General features: G+C 36.7%; 1 protein-coding gene and 1 pseudogene across 6 annotated transcripts in view; one reads left to right on the top strand and one right to left on the bottom strand.

Annotated features, from left to right (window-relative positions):
- PCDH11X (protocadherin 11 X-linked) overlaps positions 1–21,999 on the top strand; it is a 904,836-nt gene that overhangs the window by 800,542 nt on the left and 82,295 nt on the right. The window lies entirely within an intron of this gene.
- Positions 18,252–20,799, bottom strand: LOC133051664 (ATM interactor-like; annotated as a pseudogene).

Raw genomic sequence — 21,999 nt, 5'->3', positions numbered from 1 at the left:
ATTCTTTACCATCTGAGCCACCAGGGAAGCCCAAATGCAAGCATATGTTGGATCAAAATTCTATTTTCATTTATTATGTATTATGCAGAGTTAAAATATAAATACCAAGACATCTCACTACCCAGATACTACCTTTATCTCTATTGAGTCTAAGCACTGATCCTCTTGAAAGATCTCTTTCCCTTCTTCTCTCTTTAAATTTCTCTGTAGTTGCAAAAAAGGGTTTATAATATGAAGCAAACAAATCATGCCATAAATCAGGTAGAGTTAATAGAGGAAGACTCAGCCTGGTGGGTTGTCGTCTATGGGGTCGCACAGAGTCGGACACGACTGAAGCGACTTAGCAGCAGCAGCAACAGATTGATTAACTACCTAGACGGGGTAAACCTCTCAGATGTCCAACTTTTGCTCTATGTCTCTTATCCAAAATCTGAATTCTCTACTTATTCATTTCCCAGAAGGAGCTCTTGTGAATGCATACTATGGTAAAACTAAGGCAACGATATGCATCTGCTGTATCCTCTGATTTCTGACAATATGGATATCCATTCCCACCTATCAGTTATTTCATACTTATTTTTGTACCTCTACAAAATGATCTGTGTTTAATTTTCATTGGAGCAGTAATTTTCTGGATCAATTTGACCTTTTCCTTTCTAAAACTAAATATATAGATTAAATTTATCCTGGCATTTGGCCCCTGTAACAGACTCGTTTCAATCTACTGTCATTTTGTGCCTTGCCATTCCCTTGAGATCTCATAACTGAACAAAAGTTAACTTAATAGCAAGATAGATAAGAGAATGTCATCTTTAGAATGTGTACTGGCAATACCTAAGTCTAGTACGTGGTTTGTGCTCATGTCTTTGACCAAGACCCTGTCTATTCTACCATAAGGAACTCCATGACTTTTGATAACTGACCTGCAACCTACCCAAATAAGTAAATCTGATAATGAGAAACAGCTTTGAAAAGTTTTTCCTTATGTAGTTAGTAAGTAACACTACCAGAAAAGAGTCCTTAAATGGAAACTGTGTAGAATTTTCATTAACTATTACATCTTCAACCCATAAACTCAAGCTTAAACTTAGTTTCCATGTGGTGTTATGATTAATATCATCATATCCTTTTTATCCACTTTGAATTCTCTTTGTGATATCTGCTAACTTTTCCTTCTAAATTGTGTTTTCTTCAACTTGGTAAGAAACTCCTTGCTTTTTCCTTTAGCACAGTCATAGAGTCAAGAAAAATATAAAAATAATTAAGCTATTGACAAAAGTGGTACTGCATAAAATTATAAAAAAATATTTTTTAACCTGAAATCATTTTTACCAGGTATTGGCCAATAAGCAACAAAATTGCTTATTGAAAAATTAACATAGTCTCTGTCAACCTCACCTTAAAAAATATCCTAAAAATTCCTAACCATAGCTTTTCTTGAAGTCAATATGTTAAGCTTCAATTGACAACCATTTAAAAGAAAAATATTGCAATGAAAATGCAGTTTTAGCTAGTGAATAGAATTCATTCATTAGGTCATTTCCAAGTTTTTGCTTTAATTTTTTAAACAAGGAGATAAAACACAAAGTGGTAGGAAATGACCTAAGAATTAATTAGGATACAAAATTAAGAAATGGAACTTGGTAATTGGGCTGCAGATTCCCTCTGTTTCCTGTAACTAAATATTTCTCAGATGTCAAAATACAATAAATCAGCATCTGAACTTTAAAGAGAGTACCTTTCCTTGCAATAAAAGTCATTCTTAATTCATCACAGGAGGTTTATGTCCTTGTAGATTGACTTTAGCATTTCTTTCTTTTCTTTTTATACCACCTGCAACATTTGATACATGGTTCCATTTCTATGATCACTAGCAGCTTTTGGAGTACTGAAGATGGTGGGAGGCAAGTGAGGAAAGGAAAAAACTCATGATTTTTCCATGAAGCTGAAACTCTAGATGAATTGAGTTTTTATGAACTCTGTTCTACTTGCTTAGCTATTTAATAGCTCATGTCTATATAGGGGAAGTCGTTTTGGTCTACTTTGTATAATTTCATAAAAAACATAGTATCACATTTTAAACTAAACACTGCATTTCCTAAAATTTAAAACTATTATGCTATAGAACTGGTTGGAAATAGAAAGATATTTTTACTGGAAAATACTGATGTCACATGGTAAAAATATAAATTGAGTAGATTTTAATCATAGAGATAGCTAATGCACATGTATGTTTATAGTCAAAGTAAAAATAAGGTATTCTATTCTACTGTAAGAAATGCACTTTTTGACTTTAAGTTATGGCTAACTTGACATGAAAATTTTAAAATATTTACAACATTATTACCGAAATCATATATTTAACTAAATAAGCAGTGTAATATCTGATATATTGCCTTTGATGAGTATGAAGCTTGAACAGAAGTGTATATAGTGCCTTATTAGACAGAGGGCTCCCCTGGTGGCTGAGACAGTAAAGAATCTGCCTGTAATCCAGGAGACTGGGGTTGAGTCTTTTGGTCAGGAAGATACCCTGGAGGAGGGAATGGCAATCCACTCCAGTCTTTTTGCCTGGAGAAGCCCATGGACAGAGGAGCCTGGTGGGTTACAATCCAGGGGGGTCACAAAGAGTCAGACATGACTGAATAACTAACACGAGTTAGCCAGAATACAAGATTAAAGTATTTGGATCATAAAGTATAGAAATGCCCAACAGATTACATGCATAAATGAATATTTTTTTAGATTAATATAATATATAAAAATGAATTCAGTATCTTCATTTAACAGTGTTATAATAGGATAATTTCCCATTAAGAATATTTGAATCACTGAACACATTTTTTTTTTTCTTTTTTAATTACATATGTTACAATTCCCTGGTGGCCCAGTGGTAAAGAATCCACCTGCCAATGCAAGAGAGGCAGGTTCCATCCCTGGGTCAGGAAGATCCCCTGGAGAAGGAAATGGCAAACCACCTCAGTGTTTTTGCCTGGAGAATCTCATGGACAGAGGAGCCTAAGCGGTTACAGTCCATGGGGATGAAAAAGAGTCAGATCTGACTTAGCGACTAAACAACAACATGATTCCAATATTTTTAGAAAGCTTATAACCTATTTCAAAATGCTAGCTATTTTGACAAATAGAATATGGTTATTTAATACAGGTTGAGAAATTATCCCTAAAGCTAATTGGTTAAAAAAAAAAAAAAAACTTATCAGACCCTACATTTGAAAACACTTTGTAAAAGATAAATACCCCAAATGTATTCATCTATTCAAAAATCCTGTCCAAGGTAAGTTATCTAATACAATTGATATTTCTGTGAAAGGGCATTCTTTCATTCCTTCAAGATCTTAGTATATTTTTAACCCAAATGTCTTAATTATACCTCACTTATAAAACTACCTTCCCTTCTTTCCATCAATAAAGCTAAGCATATTTTAAAACTAATCATGATTTATTATGAATGAATGTAAGAATGTATGAGTGAGTGAAATGGACCATAATCTGACAGATTTACTGATAGCTCTTTGAGTATGAAAACCATTTCACATTCCCACCTGAATAGATGAAAATGAAAGGAGAGTGTGAGAACAACCTCTAAATGTTCTCCTAGTCCTAAATATAAATCAAAAGAGGAATGAGATTAGTAACTGTGAAACTAGTGTTAAAAGCAACTGCCTTTGTTTAAGGAGATTTGATTATTTTTCCAAGAACAAGAAGTCACATAATGCAGCTAAGAAAATTAAAGAGAAATTTCCTCATAAGACAAGTAAAATTACACACAGAGAGACAGATATACCATACATGCACAATGCACATGCATTTAATGTGTTCTAGGTTGTGACAGCTAGAACTGGACATGGAATAATGGACTGGTTCCAAATTAGGAAAGGAGTACATCAAAACTGTACATTGTCACCCTGCTTATGTAACTTATATGCAGAATACTTCATGCAAAATGCCAGGCTGGATGAAACACAAGCTGGAATCAAGATTGCCAGGAGAAATAACAACTTCAAATATGCAGATGATACCACTCTAAAAGCAGAAAATGAAGAGGAACTAAAGAGCCTCTTGACGAAAGTGAAAGAGAAGAGTGGAAAAGCTGGCTTAAAACTCAACATTCAGAAAACAAAGATCATGGCATCTGGTCCCATCACTTCATGGCAAACAGATGGGGAAACAATGGAAAGAGTGACAAACTTTATTTTTTTTGGGAGGGGGGGCTCAAAAATCACTGCAGATGGTGACTGCAGCCATGAAATTAAAGACACTTACTCCTTGGAAGGAAAGCTATGAAAAACCTAGACAGCATATTAAAAAGCAGAGACATTGTTTTGCCAACAGGTCTGTCTAGTCAAAGCTATGGTTTTTCTAGTAGTCATGAATGGCTATGAGATTTAGACTATAAAGAAAGCTGAGCTCCAAAGAATTGACGCTTTTGAACTGTGGTGTTGGCAAAGACTCTTGAGAGTCCCTTGCACTGCAAAGAGATCAAACTAGTCAATCCTAAAGAAAATCAGTCTTGAATATACATAAGGAGTGATGCTGAAGCTGAAACTCCAATACTTTGGCCACCTGATGCAGAGCCGACTCATTGGAATATACCCTGATGCTGGGAAAGACTGAAGGCAGGAAGAGAAGGGACCAACAGAGGATGAGATGGTTGGATGGCATCATCAACTCTATGGACATGAGTTTGAGTAAGCTCCTGGAAATGGTGAAGCACAGGGAAGCCTGGCATGCTGCTCGCCATGGCGTCGCAGAGTTGGACATGACTGAGTGACTGAACAACTACAATGTTTGTGACAGGAATTCTTAGTGAAATTCCAGTTCAATCCCTTTTCATGTATCTCTGAAAAGACTATATCACTTATGCTTTAATAAGAATTTTAATTATTGTTAATATCTCTGAGAAAAGAAGAGGTAATATTTGTACAAAAGTTTTGAAAGTCAAGGGAAGAATAGTCAGTGGTCTTTGTCCTTTTACCCACTACCTACAAAGTTATATGTAACTGAAGTGAGAAAACAAGAGCACTAGCAGTGAGACAGGAAATTATGTCCAGTTTAAACCCTAAATTTTGTTACATTATTAATTGATGAAATATTAATACAGGATTGATAAAGGTCACAGAGGGAATCACTGAATAATATAAAAATCAGATCCACACACCTTATAAATAAACGACTCTATGTTAGATTTATATAGCTGACTTGATTAAAGAGTAGAGCTCCTTAAAACACCACATTTTCCCTGAGGCATTATAGTTAACACTTTGGAAAAGTCCCCTTTTTATGTGCTTATAGGATGAATGATTTTTTAAAGCAAATCAAGAGTAAAGAACACATTTGGATTGATGTTTACAGAATAGGCGGTAATTAGTGTTGCAATTTGTGTTGATGTAATGAGTAAAACACCATTGCTTGTTTTCGGATGGGTTATTCATACTAAATGCTTTAGTCAGGGTTTCTAGTGTTAATTTAGATTTATTCCATGTGGTAAATGTTCTAACAGCAGAAAAAGGCTCTGATGCCTTTCAGAGAAATGTTAATCACAGTCCAGTGAATCTATATGTAATATTATTTAGTGCCATTATCACTCTTAGAAATTTCCAAATTTTTACTTATCTGTTATTTATTTGTGTTCATGGACCTCATTAATGTAGTAAAGCCCTTGTACTCTAATGAGAAAGAGCAACTACGAGAGCAACTCTCAATTTTAGCTCTTGCCAATAGTAGCATCGGGATGAAAATGAATATGCAGAGAATTAATGAATGTAAAATCATGAATGATTACATTCGAGAAACCAAAGCAGATCACACATTCATTCTCTGGGTTTCTTTCAGTGGCTGAAGAAAAAGAAAATAGAATTAGCTGACTCAAAGTCCTACCAGTAGAGACTGGCATTTTATAAAGTATGCTCTCCAAAATCTTAATAGAGAGAGATGTTTTCAAAAAGTAAAACTAAATAAATACAGGTTCTGTGATTTGTTTGTTAATTAAAAAAGAAAACTGGAAGTACTTATAACTTGAATCAATAAAGTTTCCCATCATTTTTGATAACTCTCTTTTAGATTTGGTAGAAATAATAATTGAAAATTATATAAGGATTTATTGGGAAGAAACAGTCAAAATAAATTTCTATAATATACTTTACTTTAGCAAGGACTGTTTTTTTGTGTGTGTGAAAGAGGGTTTTGTAAATAAAATATTTGTAATAGACATATTGTATTTCAAGTGATTTGAAATACTCTGACAGTATGCTTGCCTCTGAAATTAAAAAAAAAAAAAAAAATAGAAAAGAAACCTTTGAACCTGAGAATTACCTTTCAATTCAGGCAGTCCTCAAAGAAAAAAACAATATTTTTAGAACAGTTTAAAATTTTTGTTTTCCTTATTATTCTTTGAACCCCAAATTCAAGGTACATATTAGATTTCCTAATTAGTCTTCATCTAAGAAGAGGTGGCAAGAATACACTGAAGAACTATTCAAAAATGATCTTCATGACCCAGATAACTGTGATGGTGTGATCACTCAACTATAGTCAGACATCCTGGAGCCCAAAGTTAGGTGGGCCTCAGGAAGTATCACTATGAAGAAAGCTAGTGGAGGTGATGAAATTCCAGCTGAGCTATTTCAAGTCCTAAAAGATGATGCTGTTAAAATGATGCTCTCAATATGCCAGCAGATTTGGAAAACTCAGCAGTGGCCACAGAAATGGAAAAGGTCAGTTTTCATTCCAATCCCAGAGAAAGACAATGCCAAAGAATGTTCAAACAACCACATAATCTCACATGCTAGCTAATTCTCCAAATTCTCCAAGTGAGGCTTCAACAGTACATGAACCAAGAATGTACAGATGTTCAAGCTGGATTTAGAAAAAGTAGAGGAACCAGAGAACAAATTGCCAACACCTGTTGGATCATTGACAAAGCAAGAGAGTTTCAGAAAAACATCTACTTCTGCTTTATTAACTACATCAAAGCCTTTGACTTTGTGGATCACAACAAACTGGAAAATTCTGAAAGAGATGGGAATACCACCTGACCTGCCTCCTGAGAAATCTGTATGTTGGTCAATAAGCAACAGTTAGAACTGGACATGGAACAACAGGCTGGTTTCAAATTGGGAAAGGAGTATGTCAAGGCTGTATATCATCACCCTGCTTATTTAACTTATATGCAGAGTACATCATGCGAAATGCTGGGTTGGAGGAAGCACAAGCTGAAATTAAGATTGCCATGAGAAATATCAATAATCTTACATATGCAAATGACACCACCCTTATGGCAGAAAAGGAAGAGGAACTGAAGAGCCTCTTGATGAAAGTGAAAGAAATCTGGCTTAAAACTCAACATTAAAAAAAAAAAAACAAAGATCATGGCATCTGGTCCCATCATTTCATGGCAAATAGATGGGGAAACAGTGACAGATTTTATTTTCTTGGGCTCCAAAATCACTGCAAATGGTGACTGCAGCCATGAAATTAAAAGATGCTTGTTCCTTGGAAGAAAAGTTTTGACCAACCTAGATAGCATATTAAAAAGCAGAGATATTACTTTGCCAAAAAAGGTCCATCTATCCAAGCTATGGTTTTTCCAGTAGTCATGTATGGATGTGAGATTTGAACCATAAAGAAAGCTGAGCACCAAAGAATTGATGCTTCTGAACTGTGGTGTTGGAGAAGACTCTTGAGAGTCCCTTTGACTGCAAGGAGATCAAACCAGTCCATTCTAAAGGAAATCAGTCCTGAATATTCATTGGAAGGATTGATGCTAAAACTGAAGCTCCAATATTTTGGCCACCTGATAGGAAGAACTGACTCATGGGTAAAGACCCTGATGCTGGGAAAGATCGAAGGCAGGAGGAGAAGGAGATGACAGAGCATGAGATGGTTGGATGGCATCACTGGCTTGATGGACAAGAGTTTGAACAAACACCAGGAGTTGGTGGTGGACAGAGAGGCTTGGCGTGCTATAGTTCATGGGCTCACAAACAGTCAGACACGATTGAGGGACTGAACTGAGCTGAACTGTGGAGGATGGGGGTGGAGTAGATGTTGTCCCAATAAGATTCAAAATCATTTGAATATTGACTATTTTGAAAAATTAGCTTGACTTTCCCTTTTATGTAAAATGTGTAGAAATACAAACTTCTTGAGTAGGCTGGGGGAAAGAATTCAATTTCATCATTGTTGTTGATGTATACAAACAACATCAAAGAACCTAAAGATACAAACTAGAAAGAACATAAAGCCTTTCCCCAGTCACAAGTGTGATCCGTAGCTGTCAAGCAGGAGAAATCCCAGACATGGCTGCTGATAGTGCCTCTTTCCTAATACTTTATCATGCATGTCCTTTCCAAAGACCTTGTGGTCTCTTTCTAGGTGGTTCATTGGTAAAGAATTCACCTGCCAATGCAGAAGACACAGGAAACCCAGGGTTCGATCCCTGGATCAGGAAGATCACCTGGATAAGGAAATGGCAATGCACTCCAGTATTCTTGCCTGGAAAATCCCATGGATAGTGGAGCCTGGCAGGCTACAGTCTATGGGGTCCCAAAGAGTCTGACACAACTTAGCAACTGAGCACACATGCACGTGGTCTTTAGTACATAAGTTACAATAATGCTTCACAGTGGTTCTGTGCTTAAATAATAAGATTACAAAACTTTAAAAGGGTGTACAAGGAATGAAGCCTCAAATAATCCAAAGATAGAATATGTTATGTGATTCATCATTTAGGTGATGAATATCTGAATCATCTATTTTTAGCTCATTTTTTCTTCCTTCCTTTCTTTCTTTCTTGGTCTCGCTTGACAACTGATTACCATAGAAACAACTGTAGTAGTCACATAGTCACCATGATGGTCACAAGATTCTACATAAAGCTTTTAGAATTATCCTTTCATGGATAGAAAGCAGTATGAGTGCTTAGTCGTGTCCAACTCTTGGCAACCCAAAGGACAGTAGCCCGCTAGGCTTTTCTGTCTATGGAATTCTCCAGGTAAAAATGCTGGAGTGGGTTGCCATTTCCTTCTCCAGGAAAGTAGTATAGATGGTGCCAATTTCAATTGATATTAAAATATATTGGTAACAAATGTAGATGTAGAATGCATTTTTTAAAAAATTTTCAAATTAATGCATTATCTCCCAAACTCTCTTATATTGGAAGAAACACATCTGAGGCACTCCCACATGTGAGAGAAATAGTAAAAATGGAAAGGCTTCCTTGAGCCAAAAAAAATCTATACCTGTAGATAGATAGATAGAATAATTTAGTAGGAATAAAGTGCCAATTTCAAAATGTGGAGACACACGCAGAATCTTAATTCAAATCCTCTGTAATTTCTTTAAAGTATTTAGAAGTAAATGTAGTATCTTAAAATTAACTCTGTAAATAAAACTCTATCTGTGGTATACAAAAAGCAAAGAGTAAGATATCCATAGGTGCTATCAAAAATGCCAAAGCTACATCTTTTAGCAGAATGTCAGTGTTCTCATTTTTAAATTGAAGATGTCAAAGTTATTTCCCCTGTAAGTGAATATAATTTTCTGTAATATAAATCATTGACAAAAATATGATGTTTTCTGAACATCTGAACTCTGTGTGCATAAGTAAGTAAGTGTTAGTTACTCAGTCATGCCCGACTCTTTGTGACCCCATGGACTGCAGCCCACCAGGCTCCTCTCTCCATGAGGTTTTCCAGGCAGGGGTACTGGAGTGGGTTGCCATTTCCTTCTCCAGGGGATCTTCCCAACCCAGGGATCGAACCCAGGTCTCCTGCACTGCAGGCAGATTCTTTACTGTCTGTGTGCATACCCTTAGTAAATTTACTTGTTTGATTCATAAATGTGTTTGAGCTAGCTTATTTGTTATTAACATATTATATATAATGCTCTGAAAATTTGCTCAAGCAGATTTTATGAAAAATTGAATTTTTATGAATATCTTAAACAAGCAGGTAAATATTTATACTAAAACTGAAAAAAATATCTTGACTTTATTTGGTGTACCTTAGAACTTGACTTGGAAAGTATTAATATTAAGCCATTGACCCATTTATGTAATCTTTCTTAGCTGTGAGCTTTCCTGAGTTTAGTAAGAGTCTTATATTGTCAAAATAATAAAGTCAATTATCTTTTTCAGAGAGAAAATTGTGAAAGATTATGGCCTAACATTGTGCCTGAAGGACTGTAAAAGATCTTTGAGTTCATTAATTTCATTAATATGAATAATATAATACCTATTTTTCATCAGTATTCTAAGGATAAATGAGATTTTTCTGTCATGCTGCAGTAATGTATTAGTAATGATACCACAGAGGCACCTCAATAATTATGCTAACCAGTACAGGGACAAACTAGACATTGGGTAAAATAAGATCTAATATATGGAATTTCTCAAAAGAAAGATTTATCAATAGAAATGCATTTTAAGTGTGGTAGGCTCTACAGTATTCTGAGAGTATTTGGTCTTTCCTTTTATCTTTCAAATTTCCATTATTGCTGTCCAGAAAGATTAGCTATTGATAAATATAGTGTTCATTCTTCCAAAGTAGTCAATAAAAGAGAAGTGAGGACATCAGTAAGAAACTCTTTTCAGACAGAGTTTATATTATCCTAAATTCAGTTGCACTTGTTTCCTCTTTAAGAAATTAGACTTAATGTTACCTTTACTATTCAAATATAAGAAGTAGCTCTAAGTTGCCTTCATTTTTTAAAGAAAAAAATTATTTACTAAATACAGTATACTAACAAATACTGTACTATCATTATCATCAAGTAAATCTATGCTGCAATTAAGCATATATAAGAGTAAATAGTAGAGGCAAGATGCCTTTAGTCAGACTGTGGTGAATAAATTAGGAAATAGTATGGATGAAAGAAAAGATACAGATTAAAGTAAAATACAGCATAGAAACTGAAAAGATGTTCACATTATAATGCAGTGAGATTTAAGAATATATTAAAAAGAACTCAGGATTAGTTAAGGAGTAACGCATTTATTAAGGAGATGTTTCCTTTTTTAAAATTTCAAACATTAAAAACATATTAGAACAGAATGAGAAGTTTGTTTGAAAGCCTTGAGAAGGATACAATATTCAAGAGATAATACTAATAATATATCTTTGAGAGAGAAAATTTTTAAAAGAAGAACATGATATATTCTAAACTAAATATATAACTAAATATATATGTATATTTACATAATTATACATAAAATTATGTATAATTATATATAAAATATATAACTAAAATACAGCCTTAATGGTTGTGATGTTATGACAATTTTATATGTATAATACAATTTTCTTTAATAAATATTTATTGGATCTTCTATAACAGGACTTGTTCTAGGTAGCTCTATTATATCAGAGGATAAAACAGAAGAAAAAAAAATTCCCTGCCTTCTCTGAATTTATATTTTAGTGGGAAAAGAGAAAAAATAAGCAATCAATCTGAGGATAATTTTGTAATATGTTAGAAGGTGACAAGTACTATGGAAAAACTTAGTGCAGAGGTAGGAAGTTTGCAAGTTGATTTTTAGGAGCTGGCCAGATCACATTTTAAATAGTCCTGTCTAGGTAGAAATCTTGAAAAGCTGATGATTTTGTAAGACCTGAAGCAAGTGACCTTATTTACATAAATTTGATATGTCTATAGTCTATATAACCTAAGGCTTATTATCAACTGTGAATACTTTTATAGTCTACAATAGGGAAAAGGAAAAATTACACTTACATGTATAAGACTTTTGAAATTATATTAAATTATCAGACTCTGGCTTTAGAACTTTTGGTGGCACAGTGGTAAGAATCCAGGAGAAGCAAGAGACACAAGTTTAATCCCTGCATTAGAAAGATCCCCTAGAGTAGAAATAACATCCCACTCCAATATTCTTGCCTGGAATATTCCATGGACAGAAGAGCCTGATGGGTTACAGTCCATACAGTTACAGAGTCAGACACAACTGAGCACACACACACACACACAACCATTTTTAAACAAAGATATTCATACTGTATACTTAAGCTTTCCTGAACTCCTTAGAAACTCCTTAAGACATGTAGTGCAATAATTTACATAATGTAAGAATAAAAATTGCACAAGCTTCTTAGAGGGTATTTTCTAGGGCAGTAATATTTCAAGAATTAAATTTTAGCTAGTACAACTAGATATTTCTTTATAAGAAATTTATTAATTGCTATTGTGTACCTTTAGTCAAAAGACTATAGAACAGATAAAAACATTAATTTTTTGCTTACTATACAGTATCGCAAAGTCAAATAATTACAAATTTGGAAATTTTAGTGAATAATCCTGTTTCTTTGCTATTTTGCAAAGATAAAGATTTATATTATAATAGTTGCCATGGTTTCAACATACGTACCAGATATATTGTGGGAGAAGTGTGATTTGTTAATATTAACACCAAATCATATTAGGAATATTTATTAAATAGTGTTATGTGAATATTTTTATTGGTTCACATATTTAAAAAATAAGTATTCTTATTGAGATGAAATAGATGGGGGTACACAAATCCTTTGTTGAAACTACTAAGCCACCATGTTCTATTTTTCTATATTTTAAAAAATGTGGGACATTTACCTTAACTTCAATACCAGTGAGATTCATAGAGATGAAGATTTTCCAGGAAGATTGAAATGTTAACATGAAAAAGATTATAGGGAACACAAACTCACTAGAGAAACAGCATATCAAACTCTATAAAACAAAACACTTTATAAAAATTGAATATCAAGTTTAAAGGATGAACCTCAAAGATGTTTCTTATCCACCCAGCCAATCTGATACCTTTGAGAAGTCAAAGTGTGTGCAAGTGTTAGTCATTTAGTCATGTCTGACTCTTTGTGAACCTGTGGGCTGTAGCCCGCCAGGCTCCTCTGCCCACGGAATTTTCCAGGTGAGAAAATTGGAATGGGTAGCCATACACTTCTTAAGAGAATCTTTCTGACCGAGGGATCAAACCCAGGTCTCCAACTTTGCAGGAAGGCTCTTTACAATCTAAGCCACCAAGGAAGCCTTGAGGAAGCAAAAATTTTTGTCAGTTCTGTGCAAAACAGTTATGTAATAGGAAAGATGAGAAGATATTTTTGTTAACCTAAGATCACTTTATATAAAGTCATGTTTTCAAATATGTATCCTTATGGATACTATGTTGGATCTTACCACTTATACTATACAGGATTTTACTCCCATCTTCGCTTCAGTTTCTAATTGAATGGCAAATGTGATTACATGATTTAATCTAATTTAGAAATTTAATTTTTACTTCTAAATTATTTTATGAACCTTATAAGTTTATTGAAAAAAACAGTAGGCAATGTTGTTTGATAACATTTTACCTATAGTAGAACTTGGAGAAGGAAATGGCAACCCACTTGAATATTCTTGCCTGGAAAATCTTGTGGACAGAAGAGACTGGCAGGCTACAATTCATGCATTCGGAATGAATCAGTGACTGAATGAATGAGTGACTGAACACAGTAGAACTTATTTCAAAATTGGAATCAATCTTCTCAGAATCTGTCTCCCCTTTATCAGCTACACTTATTTAGTACTCAAAATCCTTCCTCCAAACTCCTGTGAATGTTGATATTTTGAACTCTTCCCATGAGTTATGAATGTTCTTTAATGGCATCTAAAATGGCAAATCCTTTCCAGAAAATTTTCAACCTACTTTGCCCAGATCCATCAGAGGGATCACTATTTATGGAAACTATAGCCTTATGAAATGTATTTATTAAATAATGACTTGAAAGTTGAAATCACTCCTTGATCCATGGGCTGCAAAATGAATATTGTGTTAGCAGGCATCAAAAGAATATTAATCTCATTGTTCATCTCTATCAGAAGTCTTTGGTGACTGGGTGCATTGCCAATTAGCAGTATTATTCTGAAAGGAATTTTTTTTTTTCCTGAGCAGTAGTTCTCAACAATGGGCTTAAAAAAGAAACTTCCCCGGTGGTCAGTGGTTAAGATCATGCTTCCACTGCAGGGGGCGTGGGTTTATCACTGACTGGGGAACTAAGATCCTGCATGCCATGTGGCTTGGCCAAAAAAAAAAAAAAAGAAATCAGATAACCATGTTGTAAACAGATGTGCTGTCAACCAGGCTTTTGTTGTTCCATTTATAGAACACAGGCAGAATAGATTTAGCATAATTTTAAAGTTCCTAAGTTTTTCAGAATGGTAAATGAATACTGTCTTCCATTTAGTCACCAGCTGGATTAACCTCCAAGAAGAGAATCAGCCTGTCCTTTGAAACTTTGAAGGCAAGCATTGACTGCTCCTCTCTGGCTATGAAAGTCTTAGATAGTGTCTTCTTCCAGTAGAAGGCTGTTTTGTCTACACTGAAAATCTATTGTTTAGTGTATCTACCTTAATTAATTAGCTAGATCTTCTGGATAACTTGCTAAAACTCCCATATCAGGGTTTGCTATTTCACCTTACACTTTCATATTATGTAGATAGTTTCTTGCCTTAAACTATCCAGACCACTAAAACTTTTGCAATATGAGCAATACAGCTGTTTAGCTTTCTTATCATTTGTGTCTTCATCAGAGTAGTAATTTAACTTTCTTTAAAAACTTTTCTTTTGCATTTCCTTTGCATTGGCAAACTTTTTGTACAAGAGGCCTAGCTTTTGGCCTATCTAAACTTTCACATGCATAAGCTTAATCATTTCTAGCTATTGATTGAGAGAGAGAGAGACCTGTAACTGTTCCTTTAACTTAAACACTTAGAGACTTTTGTGGGGTTATTATTGCCTAATTTCAATATTGTTTTGTCTCAGGGAACAGGGAAGCTCAGAAAGGGGGAGATGAGGGAACAGCTGATCCATGGAGCAGTCCAAACAAAAGCAATATTTATCCAATATTTATTAAAATTGTTATATTATATGAGCATGATTAATGGTCAGTCAGTAGGTTCAGTCGCTCAGTCGTGTCTGACTCGTTGCTACCCCATGAATTGCAGTATGCCAGGCCTCCCTGTCCATCACCAACTTCTGGAGTTTACTCAAACTCATGTCCATCGAGATGGTGATGCCATCCAGCCATCTCATCCTCTGTTGTCCCCTTCTCTTCCTACCCCCAATCCCTCCCAGCATTAGGGTCTTTTCCAATGAGTCAACTCTTTGCATGAGGTGGCCAAAGTATTGGAGTTACAGTTTCAGCATCAGTCCTTCCAATGAACACCCAGGACTAATCTCCTTTAGGATGGACTGTTTGGATCTCCTTGCAGTTCAAGGACTCTCAAGAGTCTTCTCCAACACCACAGATCAAAAGCATCAGTTCTTCGGTGCTCAGCTTTCTTCACAGTCCAACTCTCACATCCATACATGACCACTGGAAGAAACATAGCCTTGACTAGATGGACCTTTGTTGGCAATGTCTCTGCTTTCTAATATGCTATCTAGGTTGGTCATAACTTTCTTTCCAAGGAGTAAGTGTCTTTTAATTTCATGGCTGTAATAACCATCTGCAGTGATTTTGGAGCCCCCCCAAAATGAAGTCTGACACTGTTTCCACTGTTTCCCCATCTATTTCCCATGAAGTGATGGGACCAGATGACATGATCTAAGTTTTCTGAATGTTGAGCTTTAAGCCAACTTTTTCACTCTCCCCTTTCACTTTCATCAAGAGGCTTTTTAGTTCCTCTTCACTTTCTACCATAAGTGTGATGTCATCTGCGTATCTGAGGCTATTGATATTTCTCCTGGCAATCTTGATTCCAGCTTGTGCTTCTTCCAGCCCAGAATTTCTCATGATGTACACTGCATACAAATTAAATAAGCAGGGTGACAATATACAGCCCTGATGTACCTCTTTTCCTATTTGGAACCAGTCTGTTGGTCCATGTCCAGTTCTGTGTGTTGCTTCCTGACCTGCATACAGGTTTCTCAAGAAACAGGTCAGGTGGTCTGGTATTCCCATCTCTTTCAGAATTTTCCATAGTTTATTTTGATCCACACAGTCTAAGGCTTTGGCATAGTCAATAAACCAGAAATAGATGTTTTTCTGAAAACATGTTTTCCTGCTTTTTCAATGATCCAGTGGATGTTGGCAATTTGATCTCTGGTTCCTCTGCCTTTTCTAAAACCACCTTGAACCTCTGGAAGTTCATGGTTCACATATTGCTGAAGCCTGGCTTGGGGAATTTTGAGCATTACTTTCCTAGTGTGTGAGATGAGTGCAATTGTGAGGTAGTTTGTGCATTCTTTGGGATTGGAATGAAAACGGACCTTTTCCAGTTCTGTGGCCACTGCTGAGTTTTCCAAATTTGCTGGTGTATTGAGTGCAGCACTTTCACAGCATCGTGTTTTACTTTTTTTTTTTTTTTTTGAATTCTCACTTCTCTTTAATCACTGAGTTTTCAGTTTTTACAAATAATCTTAGAACCATTCAGGGAACTAAGGTTCGGGGTGGGGGACAGTTCTTACTGGTACATGAACTATTACATGCTCAATTTTCTGTAAATAATTCAGTTGGCTGGATTAACAAACATTGTCACAGAAACACAATTTTTTTTAAGCTATAGATCACTGCATATATATTTACAAAAAGCCAAAACAAACATGTACTTCTCCTTACTAGGAGAACTGAAATAGATGTTTGAAACGTTAAGACAATGTGATTCTAAAACATAATGAAATACTAAGTTAAGGCTTTATGTTTGTTTTGAAACCCATATTCATAGGCAACTGTGACCCAAGCAAACTTTTATCTACCAGGTTGAGTTCATCTGCCCAGGACATGTTATTTATCCATTACCACCAATTCTTCTATGGGACAGAAATTAGTAGGAACACCAATGATTTTCTCTAATAAATTATTAGTTCCCTGCTTAGGTTGTATTTTGAGGGTTTAGTCTTCAGCAGCATAAAGCATGTGCCACATAAGGAACAGAGCTTTTTTTTGGGTAAACTTAGAAAAATGTACAGACTGCATTGATTTTTACCTGCCTGAAAGCTGGCCAACAATCAAGAACTCAGGATCTTCTAAATACAAAAAACCCTACAAGTGTACCTGACTGCTCAATCATCTCAAAACATATTATGTTCTTGAAGTACTGGATCTTCACCTCATTTTCTTTGAAGACTGTTCAGTATTACCCTCTCTAAACAAACAAAGCAACATAATGCAGACTGCTGTATTTTAGATGAATCTATTCTAGAATTGCTATCTTCAAGGCGCAAAAACTATTCTTGCTAGACCAATGTGTTTCCTCATTCAAGGAAAAAAAAAATGAGAGGTGGATGAAAAGAAGATTCACGTTACTATAGTTGTTGATTGCACTCTTGCCCTAGCAAGCTTATGAAACGTATTGAAATGTAACAGGGAATATCTTTTTCTCCTTACATTACTATTTTTATTGTTTTTTAACATTTAGTGTGACAAAACTCAGACTCAGAGGGTGGGGTGCACCTTGAGCAGCAGCTCTGGAGCACCACCCTGGCCTTCAGTAGGGTGCAGGAGGGATGGCTTGTAGAACACACTCCAGGATGAGCTAACAGGCATGATTCCACAGCCCTGCGTTTCCAGAGTTGGGATGACTTACTGTCACTGAGACTGAAAGGATCACTATTTACACTAAGTGCTTGCCGCTACTACTTTGAGCAATAATTGTACAGCAATATGTCTTGTGAGCAAAGTACTATACACTTATGTTCATACTAGTAACAGTTCACATAGAGGGATGGCATTGACTATATGCAAATTGTCTCAGAAGCTAAAGACAACCGTAGTTTTCCTTTGTGTCTTCAAATCAGGGAAGAGTAAGATGTCAAAGCAGGTGAAGCTGTTGGTGTTTAAATCTGACGGTGCAGTGTCAGACTTCTTTACACGTTATCAGGGAACAGAAGTTTCCTAACAAGCACTGGCAAGAGTATTTTAGGTGCAATTTAAGTCAGTCAAGCTTTGATGAAAATGTTTTGAAGATCTTAAGTTTGTACCCTAAGTCCTGGTGAGCTTGGCTTAAGCTAAAAGGCAAGATGGGTTTTAAAGGTGTGAGATACATTTTTTTTCTTTTTTTTTTTAAAGAAGGGAAGACTACACTGAAAGGGCAAACGTTGGCAACACAAAAACAATCATGTTCAGATCAACATCTTACACTTTATAATACACTCACAAATTTTTACACAAATTTCATGTTTACAAGTACAAAAAGGCAAAGAATCTCAAAGAATCAAAGTACCTGTATCGTTGACTACATTCAGTAGAGTTAATACTGTTGTCCCTGTTCTTCATCTTCTAAATCCAGAAGGGAACTGTGAATCCATCCCCCATGTGGACTCCGCTTTCAGAAGTTGGAGACTGGGTGTAGTTCTGCACATGTTTGGGTTTCAACAGAGCTGAACTGAGATTCCATCGTGTTCCAGGACAGATTGCCCAGAAGAAAGTCATCCATTGCTGTCTGAGTTTCATTGCTCGTGAAGAATAAGCTCCCCAAAGTTTCAAAGCCAGAGTTCATGGTCTTTGTTTTGGCACTGTTCAACTGAACTTTGCTTTCCAGGGCAGGCAGGTTTTTAGCAGTGGAGATTCCATCAGTCTGGGTCTCTGTGTCAGATGAATCAGTATTCATGGAAAAAATAGTTTCAGGATACTTCCCAGTGGCAGACGAGGACTACTGTCTAAAAAGAAGTTCAGGTATGTCTGTGTCTGCATGTCAAACATCTCAAGGCCTAAGAAGCTAGAATCCCCCCTACAACTGTAGGCCTGGGTAGAAGGGTCTGCAAGGAAGAAATCAGTTTGGGTTTCTATGTCCAGGGACTCCACGACTGGCTCAGTGGTCATGGTGCTAAGCTCACTCTCCTCGGTTTCTGTCTGTATATTTGAGGCTGAAAAGAACTCTTCAATATCAAAATCAATTGCAGGATTCTTGATTGGGCCAGATAGGACCTGGATGTCAGGTCCAGTATTTGTGTCAGACAAAAGACTACGATTGTCCAGCGTCTGACCAGGTAGGTTACTTGCAAGATGTTTTCTAGATCACTTAATAAATCCATGGTTTGGGTCTGATTATCTGTCATGTTCTGTGACAAAAGCATACTATTTGGTGCACTGAAGTTTATAATTGGGGTGGATTTCTCAGTGTCTTGAGTTAAAGTTTTAGGGTGGTTCTGAGGTAACAAGTCATGAGTTACAGTCTCTGCTACTAAGCCACTGCTTATAATATTATCTGTAGACACACCATATGATGAATGGACAGTCTCAAAAATGTCTCCACACATTACAGCTTGGTCCATCTGTACTCAGTCCTCTGCTGGACTTTGCGTTCCGCTGGTCTGAGTTTCTCTGGAGATCCCACCTGGCTGGAAACTGGCATCTATAAATGCATCAGTCTGAGCAGAGATGGATGAAGTTACCTTAGAACTGGTCAAAAAAGTCTGAGTTTGAACACTAATGGAAAGGGAAACCTGGGAACCAAATGTCAAATCATTTTGAGAACAGAACGACACAGAGGAGTCAGGGCTGGCCCACTGTACAGACGGCATGAACTGTGGTGTGGTGTAGGACAGGTCGGTCTGTACACTGATGGAAGAAATGTGGTTCTTCTGACAAGTGTTCCCAAGTTCTTGTAACAGGCTAAATGGACTTTTACCCAAGTTCACTTGACTACCTGTGCTAGTCGGCTCAACAGCAACAAGGATTGACAACTTTTGAAAGAGGGAGGCTCTCCTTGAGAGAGCAGGCCTCCGAATCCAGGCCGAGGATCAGGGTTCCAATGGACAAGGGCAGTAAGTGCACGCCCCGGGGGCAGAGCCCTGCTGGTCGACACCCAACACCACAGGCTGGCCCGAGGAGTTGGCTGTAGGCACAAAGACAGGTACAGGAGAAAACTGCATGACGGGGAGTTTAACCAAAGCCACTTTGGGCTTTGGTAAAAGCAACTTCTGAGGGTACCTTGGAGCTGCTGGAAGAGTCTGCTGTTTGGCATTAGAGCTGCAAGAGTCTTCAAAGGAAGCCACCAGCTTTATTTCTGAAGTTTCTAGTTCTGGAGCATCTGGTCGTGGAACTAACTGGTTTATTGCTCAGTGATTCAGTGGTCTTCCTGGACAGATTCTGGCTGTGCAAGCAGTTTTCCATTTTCTTTTTCTTACTAAGTGGATCCCTGTGTTCTACAGGGATCTCATGGCCAGTTCAGTAGATGTGGGACTATAACGCAGTCCTGCTGGCATAGGGACAGCCACATGTGCACTGGAAGGTCTTGCCACAATCCTCTGCATGTCTTTTCAAGTCCCACTCGGTGCCATACGAATTTCTGCACTTACTACATTTATGGTTCTTTTCAGCATGCATTTTCATAAAGTGCTGTTTTACGAGAGAAATTTGAGAAAATGGTCTGTCAGGGCCTCTAGGGCATCCTTCAATTGTACAACAGTAGAATTTCGGTACAGTTTTCAAATATTTTCTTACTGTTGGATTTACTATGCCATCGTGCAGGCGGTGGCTCTTGACCAGGTGCATATTGAGCGCAGGGCTGTTGGGCAGGATTTTGCCGCAGCCGCGCACCGTGCACAGGATGTTGGTCCGCAGGGCCGGGGACAGCTCGCTCACCGACGGCTGGATGAGCTCCTGGGCCTGCAGCGTCGAACGCGCGGGCTGCTGCCTCGCAGCCGCGGTCGCGGCCGGCTGCCTCTCAGCCTCCCAGGGGGCACCCACGGCCCGAGGCGGCGGCGGCTCCCCTAGCGGCCGCAGGGATGGCCAGGGCGCCTGAGGCGAGAGCCGCGGGATTCGCCGCCGCCGCCTCAGAGGCCGCCATGGCTCTCGCGCCGCGGCCGGACCCAGCATTATCTTTTAGAATTTGAAATAGCTCAACTGGAATTCCATCACCTCCACTAGCTTTGTTCATAGTGATGCTTCCTAAGGCCCACTTGACTTCACATTCCAGAAAGTGTGGCTCTAGGTGAGTGATCATACCATCATGATTATCTGGGTCATGAAAATCTTTTTTGTACAATTCTTCTTAATATCTTCTGCTTCTGTTAAGTCCATACCATTTCTGTCCTTTATCAAACACATCTTTGCATGAAATGTTCCCTTGGTATCTCTAATTTTCTTTAAGAGATGTCTCCTCTTTACTCTTCTATTGTTTTCTTCTATTTCTTTGCATTGATCGCTGAGGAAGGCTTTCTTATCTCTCCCTACTATTCTTTGGAACTCTGCATTCAAATAGGTTAATGGTTTCAATTAACCATTGAATTAATACTTCACATGATTAATGGTACCCTAAAACAATTACAATAGCAACATCAAAGATCACTAATCACAAATCACCATAACAAATATAATAATTATGAGAAAGTTTGAAATATTGGGAGAAAACTGTAACACAGAGGCATGAAGTGAACAAATACTGTTGAAAAAATGGTGCCTATAGACTTGTTCTTCCTCTCTGCAGGATTGACACAAACCTGCAATTTGTAAAAAATGAAATAAAATACAGTAAAATGAGATATGTGTCTACTCCTCCTTTTATTGCTTGATTAAAAGGACTATTAGCACCTTTTAAAGTTTCCATGAATTTTAATAAACATGATAAAATAACATTTTAATATTTTTTCTTAAAGTGCATAATAGGAGCCCAAAATTTGTGACTCAACATATATTTCTTAAAAATAATCTGTAAGAAAATAATGTGAAGCCATTTTATATGTGGGATACATAACATACTCCTTTTAAATGAAAAATCAAACATTTTCTGTGAAAGTATGCAAAATAACATCAACAAATGTAATCCTTTCACCATTAAAAAAAGATTGTAATTTATTTTCTGATGACTAATATTCTCTATGAAAAACCTAAAGCTTCTCAAGTGGCAGAAATCTGCAAAATTCAATGCAGTTCTAATAAAAAGAATACATGATCTTCTTTAAAAATGTAATAAAGAAAATATCATTTTGCTCTCTAGAGAGCCATCTTTCTAGATACTCCTTGGTACAGAAGAAAAATGAAGTTTTTC

The sequence above is a fragment of the Dama dama genome, chromosome X (assembly GCF_033118175.1).
Source record: "Dama dama isolate Ldn47 chromosome X, ASM3311817v1, whole genome shotgun sequence".
NCBI classification, from domain to species: Eukaryota; Metazoa; Chordata; class Mammalia; order Artiodactyla; family Cervidae; genus Dama; species Dama dama.
The sequence above is the reverse complement of the archived record's forward strand: the minus strand, read 5'-3'. Positions and strand labels throughout refer to the sequence as shown.